Raw genomic sequence first — 18,462 nt, 5'->3', positions numbered from 1 at the left:
AAACATCAGAGAGGTACTCAAGCAATTTAGTAATGCACTCTAAAGTTAGAGCTTGGTCAAAGTTGATACAACAGGGGCTGAGATATCTTGACTTATAGTCCCGATTGTTGTCTTGGTTAAAGGGGTACTAAAGCAATTTAGTATTGCGCTTACATAAAGTCGAGGGACTCACAAGAGACAGATTAATAAAATAATGGAGTAATTTGAAGCAGCAGAGGCCAAGATATCCTGACTTTTGTTCCCTGGTATGGTTCAAGCTCCAAAAACTCTGTTCCCACAATGACATTTGATTCTTTCATTAAACCCTCCCTGTCTGGTGAATGCCCATGTCTTTCAAACTCACACATACAGCATAGACAGGCAAACACAATGACACTCACAGTTCTCTCTCAGTTGGAGCAAATAGACAAATTCTATTATATTTTTTCCAATCTATAATACAGACTGGGTTGCAGTAGCAGATCCCTGCTTGGTACAACTGTCATCCTGTTCAGCGTTAAGCTAGACAGTCCAGATTGTTACCAATATGCTCAAAGACTGTGAGCCAGACGCTTGCGTCAGGATTTCAATCTGCATTTATAAAAACAATGCTGACTTCAGCTGGTGGTATCAGATCTCTCACATGTTTTATTTGCCTAATATCAGATAATATACAGTTTAGAGCCCACGGGTTAAACTAACAGGCTGCAGAACATGTTCATTCCCCTTTTTATTCTGTTAGACAAGATGTGGAGAAAATGAACTGACAAAACAAGTCCTCCAAACGACAAAATATGCACATAATTCACACAGCCACCACATGTCTTTGTCAGTTAAACATGAACAAATGTGTTTTTAGGCATTTGAACGAACAACTGAAGCTGTCATTTTTCTTGGGAGAACAGTTTCTTGCAACAAGTGAATAAAATGCCCACATAAGTAGCGTGATCTTATAGCTAAAGAGTTGAAGCAGATGACAGATCTAAAAGTCTTGCGCATCACTGAGCGTGAAAGTTCATTCTTGACCTTGGAAAGAAAGGTTTCACACAAAAAAATGACCACAAGTATTGTATATTTTCACGAGTTGGTCCCCATTTAGTTTCCCGAGGATGCATGCACATGTGGTGACACGATGCACATTCCTGCCGATGGCTTTGCGCTATTGAGCTGATCGACATGGAAACAAACAAAGCAATGCTCCAGCAAAAGCAAGGAAAAGAAAGGCTGCAAGGATCTAAAGGATGCAACAAGGATGCAACTGACTACTGTCAGTCGTGTGGTCAGTTATACAACTTAACTGTGCTTGCACGCATGTGTGTGCGTCATTGGTGCGCTCCGCTACTTGAACAAATAGCACTACACTTATTATGCTTATGAGAGAGAGAGGGAGAATAAGAATTTTCCTTAAGAGTTTAAATATTTACCTTATGAAATAAAATAGCCTATTGCTTGAATATTGTAGGTCTTGTTTTATTATTGTTCACATGCAGTTACACACTGCTGATGTTATGACGATGTCGAAAAATTCTACCTTACGTTTCCAGTTGTGTAGCCTATATCCCATAAATATATAACTCACACAGTATTATAACGTTTTTATTTATGTTTTTTGATTACAAACAGGGGTAAGTGTACTGTAAGAATATGGGGAGCATATTTTGATGCTCTATTATCTAGTATCTTTATTTAAGATTTCAGGGAGATTGTGGGTCATGCGCAGACCCGCTGAGCAGCACATCTCAATAGGTAGTACACATCGACAGAACACCGGTTAAAACGAGAAAATGGCTGGTAAAAAAAAACAGCCACAGTGACAGGTGGGAAAAAAAGTTAATTTCCAACACTGTAAATGCCATGCTAAATCTGTGGAGAACTCTTTTAACCTTAAGTCAGCCTTTTAATAAGGTGAACAAGGGCAAAACATCCTCACTTTAGAGGGTTTTCATGATCTATTCTTGGGCAGCCATTTGATTCTCATAGGTACACAAGTACAACAACACACACACAAATATTCTACAGACCCACACAATCAGACAAACACTCCACTTTCCTCCTCCCGCTCCACATTGTTGTGCTGAGTGAGGATTAGGCCTGCCCTGTGTTTTGGTATTTAGTTCTGCTCTATTATGCTCTTTAATTTCATTTGCCTCCTGCAGTCTTACCCCATAGTCACTTAATCAAATAATAATCAGTGCTGTTGGTTGGCGGTTAAACATTAAGCTCAAAGCCAAAGAACAATACAAATACATCAGGAAAGCAGTGAAATTCATTCCAAGATGCGATGAGGCCAAGTCTGTGGCAGCGTCTGTACCAGGTCGCTTTTGTTTAGTTGAGGGATTTTGTTACAAAATGAGCTGTGCAACATTTGGGAAAAAAGGAAGACCAATGAATTATAAATATGGAACAATGTTACACTAAGTGTTTAGTTGGCAAAATGAAAACACTTTTATCATCGGGATCCTTCAGAGATGCTGAATGACAAACTCCAAAAATCAATCCAGGATTGGAACAGAATCTTTTTCATGGTTTCCTTAAGCCATGGCATGAACATATAATAATTTCAAGGATAAAATCACTTGAGACATTGCAATAACACAAATCCTTTCACAAAAGATCTGAAGATCATTCTGCAAGGAAACCTCAAGCCATTACTGCAGTTGCTGGTTGAAACTGGAATGCAGAAATTACAAAATGTTTTTTATTGTCAAGCATTCATTTTTAAGTTATAAACTTGGTTTAAAGGGGTCACTTTCTAAAGCTGAACATTTCATTCCCGAACTTAATGCTCCCAATAGAGCAGCACAAGCAGTATTTAATTCAGTATTTTAGATCATCAGGGCAAAGCTTTGATGATGGTTGGGAATCAGATGAATATTTATGTTTCTGTTGGCGAAAATCTTTCAAGCAAATTGGAACATTAGCTTGGCATTAGTGTGTGAACTTCCCACTGCAAAACTTGATCCTTCCATTACAAGAAAATTACCAAAACTGAAGCTGGGCTTTCACCAACTATGTCACGTCAGTTGAAAGTACCAGCAGCCTCTAAAATACACCCCTGAGACTTCACTGTGAGCAGCCCAGCAGCAACAATAACACATGATGTCACCAATGTGAGATGCACTGCCTGCTGCTGGTTGATGACATCACCACAGGCACAGATGAGAAGTGTGGGAAACCACGTCGCACTTGGCGTATTTTGCAGAAAGTATTCTGCTGTGATGAGTAATCTGACCAGGCTGCACGAGGAGACTGAGACCAAATCTGCATCCACGTCTGAAGAAGATAAAATCCAGTGAACATGCTGCACCCTGTGAGGTGCGATTTTTGTATTTCAAGAGTTTTGGTGAAAAATAACAATTGGCAAAGCGATCCTCTGGGTTGTCTTACAGAAGGATTTACAGCACATGAAACAAAAACAAGGAGTTTTTGAGAGGACACCAAATTAAACCCTTGGTTGACAAAACTGACAACACCTGTATGCCCATTCTTAGACTGACTGCAACAATCCTCTGGGAAAGCACTGCAAAGGGGCGGTGCTGATGTTAGTGTGGTGATGCAAGGTTCTAGTGAGAAGGTGAAACATGAACCAGGAAGTGTATAAAACTTTGGACCTGATCTGAAAGGGACATGAGGACAGTCTGAGCCAATCCAAATAAACCAGAGGATTTTTCTCCTGGGATCATAATGACACACCACGTGATTGGAGCTGTTAGCGAGACCAGATATACTCGGCTATTAGACATATTGACATACAAACCCTAGACCCGCAGCAGACAACAGGACCCAACCCGATCAGACTGAATATAATTTGAACCAGGCCTGACTTTGGTCCCAGGTCAGTCTTGGCTACTAGGAACTATCTGGACCCTTGAAGTCCTGTATCAGACACAATACACTGTACAGTTGTTTATACTCCACCTGCTGTCTGAACGCGGCCTAAAATTGAGAACCTAGAGGCCTTTTAAAACCCTTATACAGCTAAAACACCAATTTAACTTTTAAGTCTGCCTAATCAAGCTCATACTTTCCAAAGGCCAGCATTTTCAAACTCAGCCAATCAAAAAGCTGGTCCAGACTCCTTCATTTTTTTCATAAATAACAAAATAACCAATACTAACGTGCATATTGATCCAAACATTGCATTACTGTTTTATCAGAAGTCCTGTTTAACCAGCAGATCGTTGCTTCAACTGGCAACGATCCCACAACTGTCACCAGATTTTGAATAGAATATTACTAAATCTGTTTTGGTGGACAGTATACATGACTTCATGACGTCTTTTTTCCAAATGAGAAAACCAGCAAGAAGAGCAGAGACAAAATAAAAAATACAGAAAATCCCTCATGTGAAATAACCAAAGCTGTTTAAACTCCACTGCTCATCGGAAGAAGCTGAGAAAATAAGTTACACTCTTATGTTACTGATCGCTCCATGTGTATTCCACAGACCCTCGCAGGGCTGAGGCTGATATTCTGAATATTTACGTGCATTAATGTAAACACCCACACTGTTAAGCCGGGTCTAGTCTCTGGTTCCTCAGGCAGGGTGAGTGTACTCTGATCTGCTGTCCGCTCTGCCAGAGCTGTTCAGCTCTCACACATTCCTCCAGACCAGAGAAAATCGGTTAATCCCTTGAGAGCAGATAACCTAAAACTGCTGGACACGCTGCGGTCAGACACCAGGGACAAGAAGTTTTCAACTGTACTCTGGAGCTAAAGGACATGAAGACTTCCAAACACTACACATTCATTGTGGAAAACAGTGCCACCATACAGTCTGTACACATTTTACAATCGGATAAATATTTCAGCAGTTTTTTTGTCGTCATTATAGATTTATTCTGGATCCTTAGAATCCTTCTATATCCTTAGAATATGTGATGCTGTACATAGCAAAAAACAGAAATATAAATTGCTTTAAAAAGCTGTAATTTGTTGCATTAAAACATTTTCTGACACCTTTTCTCACATAGTGAACGTCTCATTTTAGAATAACACATAAGGATTTACAAACACTTTTTAAAACTTTGAAACTAAATAATGAAACTGCTGCAGGGAGAGCTGAAGGATAATTAGTGATTGTCAAACTTATGAAGGAGTGTGGGAGGGTAGTATCACAGACATAAATGCTGCTACAAGTCTGAGAGTAATTTTCTGTCTCAATGAAGGTTTCCATTGGGGTGAAAATGAGTTTAGTCAGGGATGAAGCTTAATCCTCGGCTGTGAAATTGGCCCTTAATCTCTTTGGGAGGTACTGAGACACACCGATGGGACACAAATCTACACACAAATAACAAAATACCTTCAAGAATGGGGCGTCTTAGAGATTCAGCAGGCTAAATCGCATGCTATGCGCAAGTGACATTATAATTACTAGCTCAACATGTGACTTTTATCACAAGTTAACCCACCATAGAAAGTAAAATCACAGGACTACTAGAGCTACAGAACTGGGGGATCTACAAAACCACAAATAAAGCTCGATGTGACATAAAGTTTTTATGTTTTTGAAACCTTTCTTTACACATATATTCTAATAATGACAATAAACAGTATGATTTTCTTTGTAACAAATTGCAAAGTTAGAACCAGTGTTGCCATCACTATACTAAAAAGGTGGAAGAGCAGAAGCATCTGAATAACTTCCATTAAGGGCCCCAAAATACAATCAAATCTGTGGGCATTATGTGTAGGATTTTGTTGAATCTGCAGCTCTATTGTGATTGAGCCATTTTGGCTAGCAAAAGTAACATTCAAGAAGCTGCATTTCTCCTCAAAGGACCACTTGTTCTGTCAAACTATGGATAAAGTCTCATATTAAAAGAATTTTGTATAAAACTTTTGTGGTTATTTTGTCAATTATAGGATAACAAAATCAGCTTGGTTACCTTGAACAGTGTTAGCTAAGAGTTATTTAACTAACCAACCGGTGTCGATGTTAACATGTGGCTGCTGGCTGCTGTAGTAGTTCTGTTGAGTTGAGTTGTACATGTAAAACAAAGTCTGCTGTTCACAGTCTCTGTTGCCCAAGAACTGGACCTTTTTGCATCTGCACAACATATTTCCTCCCAAAAAGGTTTGTGATATGTTTCTCCTGTTTACAATAGCAACTAGTACTTGCTTTACAGCAAGATGTTCAGTGTTTCTCATTCGGTATGTATGTGCACTGTATGTGAGGTCCTGCTGAGTAAGTATATACTGTACATCAGTATGTGTGTTGATACTCGTGTTGATATGTCTTTGCAGCATCACTAAGGCACATTTATTCTTCCCGGTGAATAAAGTGATTCTGATCAGATTTTCGACTTTGTCAGGGAAACCAGAAAGACGAAACAGTTTCCCGAACTTTGAAACAACTTCCAGAGACAGAGAGATCTGACACCGTTCTCCTGTGGGATTCCTGGTTTAGCTCCAAACAGCAGTCTTTTCACATAAGTACATTGTGAAACACACACACACACACACACACACACACTCGGTTCAGCACATAGGCAGCGTTGAACAACCATGCAAATGTTCCCAATGATGAGAAAGAAATTTTGCAGCAGCACAAGAAATTTTTGACAAAACTGTCTGTTTGATGGGTAGAGTGAAGATATTATGTGTGGGTGAGAGAGAGGCTTTAAGTCAAGCAATGTCGGGTGACATTTATGTCATTACAATGGAAATCTGGATTGAAGGAAGATGATCTTAAACACACACAAACAAACATGCATTGTGAGGTGTGTGTGTAGGGAGATCATTACCTCAGTATACCTGTTATACTTCTGCTATATTACTGGGTTTGTTTCACTTGCCCCTCTTTCTCTGTTTGCACGTCTTTCTTTCTCACACACTCGACATCTCTGCTCAGTTATAAAGCCTTCAAGGTTTCAAATTTGACTTAATATCTGCAAAATGTTAAAGACAAAGTTGCTAAGGCACCGACAGCAGGGGATCATCAGTCATCTGCAATATTTCCAAATCAATAAATTGTTGATTGATCTTACATAATAGTGCTTCATGCTATACCCAGTTTATCAAAGTTTTCAGATTTGATGCTCAAACACTCGCTCGTGGAGAAAGTCTCCAGTTAGTTTGGAAGGAATAGAAGAAGAAGAAGAAGAAGAAGAAGAAGAAGAAGAAGAAGTGTATGATGAAGCCAGACAAGGACATAAATTATTAGTATGCATTACAACCATAATATCATTGTAATTATGATACTGGAAGTAATACTTAATAGCAAGATTGTTTAATATTTACATTTCCAGGTCAAGCTTGGATCAGGGTTGGGTATAAACTATATATTCTACTACACCCAAGCCTGACCGGAGCTGGTTCCTTGCCCTAATGTGGCCCCAATTTATAAATTCTACTTGGCCCAAGTCTGGGCAAAAGCCCGACCCAAACCCAAGTCCTGGTCTGACCAGAGCTCGATCCAAGCACAATCCGAGCCCTCAGTATGCATGCAAAGAATTACCCAAACCCAGCCCGATGTGGTTATTACACTCAGGTGGGTGATTTGATCAACACAACATAGGAGACATCGACTCTTAAAAAAAGTAAACACTGGTTATTTTTAACAATGACTGCAATCTTTCTCTAAGCTTTACCAAGTAGTTTTAGTTGCCTAAATTCAACTAGACCTTAACCATAGAGGCTTCAGATCAGAAAACACACATTTGGGTCATTTTGGATCAGGACTTGTTGGAGAAACCCATTGTCTTCTCTCAAAAGAGATGGACAATTATTAGTTGACATTGCTCCTCCCACAGCTGGGTAACCACCATTCTTGTCATACATACGATTTATATTAATGGTTGAAAAGAGACAAACAGGTAGAAAGACCAACAGAAAGAGGGTTGTAATGCTTATAGATTCCTCCCCCACCTCCTTCCCTCACCTCCATTACCCTCCTACCTGAGTGCAGTTCAACTCGACCGTCCTGCAGATAAATATAAACAAACAAACCAAAAAAAAAAAGCACTGCCAAAACAGCTGGAAACGCAGAAAGAGAGGGACAGTAAATGTACCGTCTTTGTCTTCAGATAGCAAATGGAGGGGAAAGGGAGGAGACGAGGACAAGTGTTAGGGTGGGAGGGGAGTGATGGATTGTCTCTGTGTGTGTGTCCCTCTTTTTCTTCTGCATGGCTAACTCAAGCCAGACTTTTTCTGCTCCCAGGAGGGTCGGAGGGGTCTGAAGGAGGAGGACTCCTTCTCTCTCTCTCTCTCTCTCTCTCTCTCTCTCTGTCCTGATTTCACTCCTATATCACTCTACTATCACTTCACCTCCTCTCCCTCTCTGTCACTCTATCCTGACGTTAGTCCCAACTAGCTCCCCCACTTTCTCTGGTTATCCTCACATCACTCCTCTCTCATTATTAAATAAGAGCTTCCATCATTTTGTCCCTCCCATCTGTCTTCATCTGTGTCTATCAGTCCGTCTTTCCGAACTCGCTCTCTTTCTCAAGTCAAAACAAATCACATGCTGACATTTTACCAGCATGACAGCAAAGAAGCCAAAGTTATCGAGAATAGTATAGAGCATATTATTCCAGACATTGTAGAATCAAAGCAGCCCAGTTTCCAGTTTGTTTTATGTGAAAACACTACGGTTAACGTTTAATTAGGTTTAGGCACAAAAATTACTTGGTTGATGATCGTGGTCATGCTTAAAAAATAATCGTGTTGACTATCGGTGTCATTCATAAAACCTGTTTACATACATAAACAGTCTTGGTGCTGTCAGAGGTGGAACAGTGAAGTCGGTCTATGGCTACTTACTGATCACCTGTGTACGTTTCTCAAATTTGTGAAAGATGGTAAGCTGTGATTGGATGGGATCCAGCATGTACTGTAGTCTGTCGTGTCGTTCCGCTATGTCACACCAAGAATTTATGACTTTATTAAATAATCTAACACAATGACCACCTCAAAAGATCAAAATATTGTGTAGTATGATCCCGGCATTAGCGATGGCATGATGTTGCGATGTTCCCAGGTCACAGCAATTACCACAACTACAAAAATCAGACCCAAGTTGTAATAAACCAGAATTATCCTTTGGACAATATATTTATTCCATCTGAATCTCTTAAACATTCAGGTGTTTTGTTGATGGTATAGTGTCTGAATTAGTTACACACACTAATGTCAGTGTACATTTACTTTTTGAGTACGTTTTATACTTCAGTTGAACTTGAAGTTTTATAATCTTAACTCACTTAAAAGGGACAGTTCACCCCAAAATCAAAAATACATATTTCCCTCTTACCTGTAGCCCTATTTATCCATCTAGATTGTTTTGGTGTGAGTTGACGAGTTTTGGAGATATCGGCCGTAGAGAGATGTTTGCATGCACAGACCTTGTTGTGAGAAGTTTCATGTAGGAACTATCAGTAGAAAGAAAATAGTCCCTACATGAAACTGCTCAAAACAAATCTGTGGATTATCTTGAGTAACCGGGTCATGATTTCTGGAAAGAGACATCGCTGTTGAGTTTTTCAAATGCATTTGGTTTTTTTGCGCTTTGAGCACCACAAGGCGAGTGCCATATAGTCCCATTATATTCAAAAAATGCAGACATCTCTTCGGCCGATATCTCCAAAACTCGGCAACTCACACCAAAACAATCTAGATGGATAAATAGCACTACAGGTAAGAGGAAAAATATGTATGTTTGATTTTGGGGTGAACTGTTCCTTTAAATCACATCCACGGTGAAACTATTTTGATCGTCTCTATCATCTCTTCAGCAAATCTGGATATACAAATATGTCGATTAAACCATGTTGATCCATTTAAGTGATGTATTTTATTTCCCGTACAGGGAAATCGCACAGGTGAAATGCATGTCCTCACATGTTAATAATGATATTTCACATGTGAAATGTCCAAAAACCACATGTGAAAATCATCACATGACACAGCATTTCACATTTGACAACCATATAAGCCTGTATGTGAATTCCTCATGTGAAATTATGTTTTAGACTTATACTTATATTACATGTAAAACTGTTGTTTTTACATGTGATGTCATATTTTACAAGTGAAATATCTGAAAATCATCATCGACAAGTTCATTTTATTTTATTTTTGATCAATTAAAACAGTCCATATTATATCTAAGAATGGTCTCCTGTGTGGAAAAGTAACTCAGTAACTTTTACTCTGAGTATATCCTGAATACATTTCTTTTAGTATTTTTTAGTACGTTTTTACAACAGCAACTTCTTCATGAGTAGAATATCAGCAAAGTAAGAACAGAAGTTGGGATTCCTTCGACTCCTGAGAAATAATCACTTCTTTGTATTTTTTTCAATTTCTTTCTATTTCTAATTTCCTCTCAATCTTTCTGTCTCTGTCCTCTGGGTATTTCTATCTCTTTGTCTTTCCTTTGCAGTGCTGGTGAGTTCTCGCAGTCTCAAAATGGGGTCAAATAACACCCCACCTGGTTTAATAAGACGCCTTTAAAAGAAAACTATACTGGCTCTCTCTGTGTTTCTCAGCACTCTTGTCGCAGGAGCCATTTCCGGACAATATTGTGAAAGGATTAAGGAAGCTGGAGGTGATGGGGGGAGAGGGCGGTGAAAAAAGAGAAGAAGAACAAATATGAGGGGGAAGGGACTCTTCAGAATAAATAAGTCTCTCGTCTTAAAATCCACCCTTGAACTCCGAAGTTATTGTAGCTTCTCTCGACAAGAAAGGAGAAACCGCTGCATCGGTCTCACACACAGTTACATGCATGTGCACACACACACACACACAGAGCAAATCCATGCACAGCTTCCTCATCCTTACTCACTCTGTAGTTTCACACTGCTTTTGCAAAAAGGTAACAAGCCAAGATGTAGATGAAAGGGAGGAGACGGATAAAAGAAGGATTTACTTTAAGTTTTCAAGATCACTGAGACATGGGTCGTGAAAAAAATGGCGTGCAAACCTATATGTGGGAGGTGTTTCATACAATTTTTCATGCTCAAAGTCATGAAAACCCACTATTTCATATCCAATCCATCACCGAATTTTTGATGCAACCACAGCTGCCGCCGTCTATCTGTTTGCTGACTAAAACAAGCCCAGCCCTCCCCTCCTCCAGAAGGCACAAAGGGGGACTGGAGAAAATGAGATCTGACATGTTTAAGTAGAAACAGATGAGAGTTTGAAGGGGAAGGGGGGCGAATAGGAGGGAAAAGAGGGATGGAGATACAAGTTAACAGGCCATTATAGCAGCTTCTGTATATAGGTTTGGTTCAGACGTGACCAGAGGTGAGGAACAACAGAGAGATGAAGGCAGAGATGGAAGGAGAGGGAGGCTGTTTGTTTTCTTCTCATCAGAAAAAGACAGAAACTAATGGGGAGGCAGGAGAGAGCAGAAGAAAGAAAGAAAGCCTCTCAAATAAATCCGGCGTCTCCTAAAAACAGACATTACATTTGATAAATGTGCATTCTGAATATGGTATTTGAATATGAGAAGGACTTAAAATACCAGGTTTATAGGTGCTCATCTTAATTAATAAAAACAGATGATAATATGATTTTTAAAAAGCCTGTAATACAAATATCTGGGTGAAAATGCATTCAATTTGGAGCACAAACACTGTACTATGCCACACCAATACTATTTGTTGCTGTTTGTTCACTTTGGGAACCTGGTGAAATGCAGCTCATTAACCATTTCCTCCACATTTTCTTCTTTACTTTTTACTACCAACAGCTTTTTCTGAATCATTACCGTTGCAGGAGGACATTGTGTGGTGTTTAGCATCTTCTTGCAACAGTAAAACATTTGGATGAGTAAATTAGATCTAGGTGGAAATAGGTTTAAAGCCATGAGAGTAGAATTTGAAAATTTCAGCTATTGGTGGATGTTGTCACAGACAGCACATATTTTAAAACCTAAAAATCTTTTTAATCCTTTAAACCTTACAATAATGTGATATTTTCCCCCTATATATCCCCCATATATCCAGTCCTACTTACAACAGTTTCGTTTCTTACCTAGAAAGAATTTTGCAATTTAAAGGGCGAATCCAGAGTTTCTTGCTCATTTCTCGTTTTCCCTTACTGTTATGATATAACTGTGCGTGTAGTTTTCCAGGTTAATCTCATTGATGCAAAATTAATCTCTCTCTCTCTCACACACACACACACACACACACACACACAAAGCAGATAAAAAGGAAACATGAACTTGGGAAAAGAGCAGGACTGAGGAAAGAAAGCGCAAAATGGAGGTTTGGAGGAATAATACCTCTCTGTTTCGTCTACTCTGCTTGGATTAATGCTGGTCGCGCACACACACACACACACACAAATTGGTCCTCACAAACACACACACACACACAGAGTGAGTTACTGATGATCCCAGCTGATAAGTGTAATTCAGTAATGTCACTGTAATGCAACAGGCTTGAGGTTTGAGCCATTTAATCCATTTTACCACCATTAACTTTACTTGATAGTGCTATATTCCATTCACTTCTTTATTATTGTCTTCTATACTTTTTTCACATTTTTCTTTCTGCCATGCCTAAATCCCCCTACTTTACTCTCCATTCCCCCCTCCCTAGTTTCCTTCCTCCTGTTCTTTCTTATCCCATGTTTTTCCTTCTAATAGTCCCTCCTTTCCTTCTTTCTTCCTTTTCCAGCCAACTGTTTATTCCTTCCTTTTACTTTGTCCTCCATTTTCACTTTCTTCACTCCTTCATTGTCACAGCTTCACTTATTTCTATCATCCTCCCATCATTTTCTTTTCACACTTCTCTCCTACTTCCCAATTTATTTCCTGTCCTCCTTTCCGTCCTTCTTCTATATATTCCTTTCCCCACACGTTTTTACTCCTTTCCATCCTAAATTCCCTCCTTCCTCCCATTTTTAAGTTGTACTACTTTCAGTCTCATCTGTCCCACAATAACATTTCTCTCTCTCTCTCTCCCACAGCCCACTCCCTCCTTCATCATTATCCTCTCCATCTCCCTGTAAACACTTTTTCTGCCTGGAGGATACAGACACACACACACACACACACACACGCACACACAGTAAGAAAACTACATATAAACACCCATCACTGCCCGCAAACACACACACTATATACACACTTTTCACACACTTTGGCACACACACTCCTGACTGTGTTATGATCATCCAAAGCTCCATCCCACAGCAGATAATGAAGCCAGAGAGCAGCCAGACTGTAATCCCTAAAAGGAGTGGAAAGAAGGAAGGAAGAGACCTGCTCCTCACTGTCATCCTCTCTTTCTGTTTCTATCTATTCATCTCATTTTTGTCTCTCTGGTTTCTCTATCGCCTGAAATTGCTCCTGCTGCTTTGCTGGTATCATCGAGTTTTTTGGTGACAAATAAAAAAGGGGCCTAAAGACTGAATATGAACCAGAGAAAACTCTTCTAACGCACTCGTTACAGTGTCAATTTGAGTCTCCAGTGAGTCAGGGAGGAAATTGAACCTCTTACCCTGATGCTGCATTCAGCAAAGCAATCATCGAGTCATTTCCTACAAAGCTGAGAAATTGAAGGAAACTCAGCCAGAGTGCATTTGGCGGAGAAAAGCCGGACACGGAAGTCGGTGCCCATCAATGGCCAATCAGATATTAAAGTTTACTACTGATCGTGCCTGGTGATTGACAAAGTGAACGACAATACACATAGTTTAATTATACCTTCTTGAATGACAGATAGAAGCGTTTTCTGATCTGACATCCCTATCAGCAGGATGACCGTCATAAATCACTGCTGAAATATATGTATCACAACACTTTTAATTAGGGTTAGGCACAAAAACAACTTGGTTAGGTTTTGAGAAACATCGTGGTTTGGGTTAAAATGACTCGTACGTTAATGTAAGGGGACCTTTATCGTCATGGTGACAATAATAAACACTTGGTTAAGATTAGGGAACGATCGTGGTCACACTTGACTGTCGGTCGGAAACAAACAGCAATCTCCCGTGTTAATGTCAGATGTTTTGTTGCTGTTTTTGATGATTACTACAGCACTTGCTGATGCCATCATTCTTCGTGGAAGAACAGTCTCTGATTGGCTGCTGTTGGATAGATTTTAACATAAAAGTGTCATAGTGACAGGATTACTATAAGGCCACTGGTTATCCAGTAATTGTCTCAGCTATATTTCATTGCATTGAATGGTCTAAAAAAAAAAAAAAACTATGGTCATGGTAAAGAAACCGGAGCTCAAGCTTACTCACACTGCTTCATGGATACAATCGAGAATAAAACACCACATCAATATTTTATGCTTTGATTCAAAATTTACCCAAAACAACACAATAGACTGAGCAAAAGGATGAACGTATCCAGTTCGACGAAGCTCAGTCTGACATACTGTAGGTAATGCAGTTTGAAGTTCAGTGAATGAATGTTTCTTGTCTTTTCTACACCCCTTCTACACAGTCTTTGTTCTTCCCCTCTCACCTTATTGTTGCTAATTGTTTGCACCAATATTTCAACTGAGGGATTTCCGTGCTCATCTTTGGAAAAGGTTTAAACAGCAGTCACCTCACACTATCTAAGGGATTTTGAAGGCACTTTTAAGCCAGTTTTAGCCAACCAAGGCACAGCTGACTAAATGGGGAATTGAACCCATAACCTGGCAGTGCTGCTCTAGAGTCACAAACTCACAGTGTAGCCTTCTTTCTTGAACCAAGACATTCAGATTCAGCACAGCAAATCAAAAAAGATTTTAAAATATAAATCACACACTGAGACGAGAGCCTTCTTCAAAGTGCAAAGCAGGGGGTGAGAAAGATAGAGAGGGAGAGGGAGAGGGAGAAGAGGATTAGAGTGATGGTGATGACGTCCAAAGTAAACACAATATGGGAGGAAAAAAATGTGCAACTCTCTCTCTCTCTATCACAGACACACACACACACACACACACACACACACACACACACACACACTCACACAACTCCAATAAGGAAACTGTGGTCAAGTGGCAGGTTTACACCAACAGCTGGGCTCTACTGCGGCCTAGTGGCCGTGACGAGAACTGTAACTTTGCTTGGCACAAAACATTGTACTTCCCTTTTATTGCACCGAAACATTAGACGTATTTGTATTTTCTGTGACTTCTACATTGTGCCTTATAAGCTGAGAGATGAACTAAAATGAACGTAATGCCACAGAAAATTATTAAAAGTGAAAATCAGATGCAGAGGTTATGGAGTTCAATCTCTGATTTGACTGAGTTTCTTGGGTGATAAAATATAAAAAGGGTGTGATGGAAGAAAAATATACTAAATACATTAACTCAAAGACAGAATAAAGTGATTCAGAAACAATTGTGAGGCTAAAAACAACTTATAAACTACGATTTAGAGTGATATATACAAGAAAAAACTATTAAAGGCTAGTCAAAACTTCTCTTTTTAGCAGGAAAGTATGAAAAATTAAGAAATATATATTTAGTAACTGCACTTTGCTTATAGCTACCAAATGGACCATGAGGTGAGATTTATTTTTTGTTAACTGCTGCTTCCAGGTCAAGGCTCAACTTTTAAGCCAACGTGGATGAGAAGTCCTAATACAAATATGAACATGTACATTTCGATGACAAGTGCACATCTGCTGATGAAGAGCATGTGATATGATCAAAAGCTCCAGAACAGCAGGTGAGACTGTTTTGTCAACTAAATATATATATATATATATATATATATATATATATATATATATCACAAAAGGCATTTTTCTTGTTGGTGACACACACTTTAATCTAACCAAGAATACCGCAGCATTACAAATCTGCTGGAAATGAAAATACAATTTGAACAAGATGTTCAGCTCACTGCAGAGAATTGTTGCTGGATGAAGTGTTTTCGTGAGATGCAGTTCTCAGTATAATGTGAAACCAAAGAGAATAGAAGAAGAAGAAGACAGACTGCAGCCAAAACACATTTTAACACTGTCTTTCTGAACTAAATGTAACCAAACTCTTGACTGTATGAGGGCACACGCACAGACATGACTTTTCCCTGACTTTCCAGGTGATTCTGAATGATTCTGAACTGCCATATTTGTCGTCATTTATAGTAACATAACATTATTTACATGTCATGTAGAGACAAGCTGAGAAAACCACCTGAAAGTGCTGATGTGGGGCTTTCAAATTTCATTTTAAAACTGTGAATTGTTCATATTTACAGTGATTTACAGGAAAGTCGGGATAAAATCACTTTACATGTAAGTAGACAGTATTATAGTTACATTTCTTACATTTTTCTGCTGTTTTGTGTGTATAAATAGTGAAACAATGTTTTTTTACAACCTTGAACTGTTCTGAAGTGATATTGTGAGTGATTATCGCTAAATATTTGTATATTTTACAGGCAAATCTCTCTCACAGAGATTTCCTTGAGCTTTGAGTAAGATACATGAATTTATGCTGAGATGGAGTTAATTTTTCTGTACAATAATGCCATTCATTTGTAAAATGTGGATCAGTATTTCCTTATTTAGGTCTTGTTCACTTCTAATAAAGTAATAATATTGTCAGGCCTGATAATATGTTAATGTGAGGTTGTATAGGTTTTGTATTGGGGGGGTTTCTTTGTATTGTGTGATAATTATTTCTTTTGTTTTGTTTTTAGTATGCGTTTTTATTTATCCATCGTTATTGTTTGTTTCAGTTGTGTGGATTTCCTCAAGATGTAAGTGCTAAAATGGATCTGCTGGATTTAACTACGGCATTTTCACAAAAGTAATTTGTCAAGGCCATTATTTCATTCATTAGACTGACTGTGTAATTTCTCTTAGTTATTTGATATGATTTGATATTTGTCATCAATCAACAAATATTATTTAGGAAAACTGAAACCAAGAGATGCACAAATTGGATAAGGGTCAAAAGCTCATCTAAAACACTATTTCCTGAACTGATCTGACCAACAGCCTCATCTGAAATCTACACTAACACACACAAACACACACATACAGTAGAGTGTTATAAAATCACCCACATCTTTTTCCTGACTTCATGCCCACATCACTCTGCCTGTGGATTCATGAGCTGTGCTAAAAATACTTTGTGTGGCTTACTTTTTAACAATACACACATTTTAAATCCCACAGTTTAAGGACATTAATGATTTATGGAGAAATGTGGGGAATTATAATAAGTCTTAAAAAGTACTTGCAGGCAAGAAAACACTTGAGAGGTGATTACTTTAACTGTCTGGTAGAATGGAAATGGTGTTTTATCAGCACGGAGATCTTTTCACATACACAATATATATTTTACCACTATTCTAAATGCTTTCTTTAATTATACCAGACATTTTGGGGGGGATTAAGATCATTACTAATGTTTTGGCAATGTGGACTTGCGAATAAAGCTCCTTGAAATACAGTGGTTGAAAGAGGCGAGGAGAAAGAAGGAGAGTTAAAAGATGGGGTTAAAAAAATCCCCTGTACTGCCACTGGTCATTACAAACTCAACAAGAGAAAGGCACAAACAGAAAGCACATCAAGTAATTGTAGAGTTCAATGCTCCTCCTATCCATAGAAGTTGACCTTCATGCTGGCTGCAACGCTGAATTTGGATCAATTAACTCTTGACCTTTCTTGGGATGAAGAGAGGGAGAGCAGTGGTGGAACGTAACTAAACTCTTTTAATGCACAAACTGAAGAAACTGGCGGGATTACATTTCACTGTGACATTACATGATTACAAGTGACAACTAAACTTGATTGATTGACTGACTGACAAAAAAGTTTTGAGCACAAAATCCTGATTTCTGTGTAAACTCAGCTTGAAATCTGATTGCACAATTTTAAATCCACGATGTGTAGATATTTTTGTGCGATTTAAATTTATTCTGATGTTATTTGTTTGTTAAAAAATGACTTAATCCCTGCATGTATTGCCCTCTTCTTTGATACTACCACTGTGTACAACAAGTCGGACATTTTCAAATTCTACACATAGTGCAACTTTGAAAACTACAAAGTGCCAAAGCACTTGAGTACTTCGAACACATTTCAGGGGTGGGACTGTCCTAATTAAACAAGGTATGGTTCGGTCATCTTAAATCTGTTTTATTCTCACTCAAGTCTTCTTTTTAATGGGCTGTAGACAGGGAACAAGATAAAAGGGAGGAAATAAAGTGCTGGAGAGAGCTACAGAGTGAGAAGCAAAGATAAATAGAGAGATAGTGAGGCTGATAATGATGAAAAAACTAAAAGGAGGGGAGGAGAGATGGTGAGGAAAGTAGCGGAGGGAAAGGAGGAGCTGAGGAGAGAGTGAAGCAGAAAAAGAAACAATCAGAAAGGACAGCTACATTGCTTTGGTTTAAATTTTTATGGTGCAGTGCCAACTTTCTAGAAAGAGTTGTAGAGTAAAATCCCCCCCGAGGCACTAGAGCTTTCCACCACTTCCTGATAAAAAAAAGTGTGCAAAAGTCTGCATTTTGGCTAGTACTGCTTGGCAACAGTGGCAACTGAATTTAGTCCCAGGAAGTTAA

General features: G+C 38.8%; 1 protein-coding gene and 1 long non-coding RNA gene across 3 annotated transcripts in view; both read right to left on the bottom strand.

The window, feature by feature from the left end:
* The window catches only part of nhsl2 (NHS-like 2), a 156,009-nt gene that overhangs the window by 98,115 nt on the left and 39,432 nt on the right, over positions 1–18,462 (bottom strand).
* The window catches only part of LOC122869971, a 36,947-nt gene that overhangs the window by 650 nt on the left and 17,835 nt on the right, over positions 1–18,462 (bottom strand). The gene's annotated exons all lie outside the window — the stretch shown is intronic.

This window comes from Siniperca chuatsi, linkage group LG22 (assembly GCF_020085105.1).
Source record: "Siniperca chuatsi isolate FFG_IHB_CAS linkage group LG22, ASM2008510v1, whole genome shotgun sequence".
NCBI lineage: Eukaryota > Metazoa > Chordata > Actinopteri > Centrarchiformes > Sinipercidae > Siniperca > Siniperca chuatsi.
Note: the sequence above shows the minus strand (reverse complement) of the source record. Positions and strands in the feature narration are given on the sequence as shown.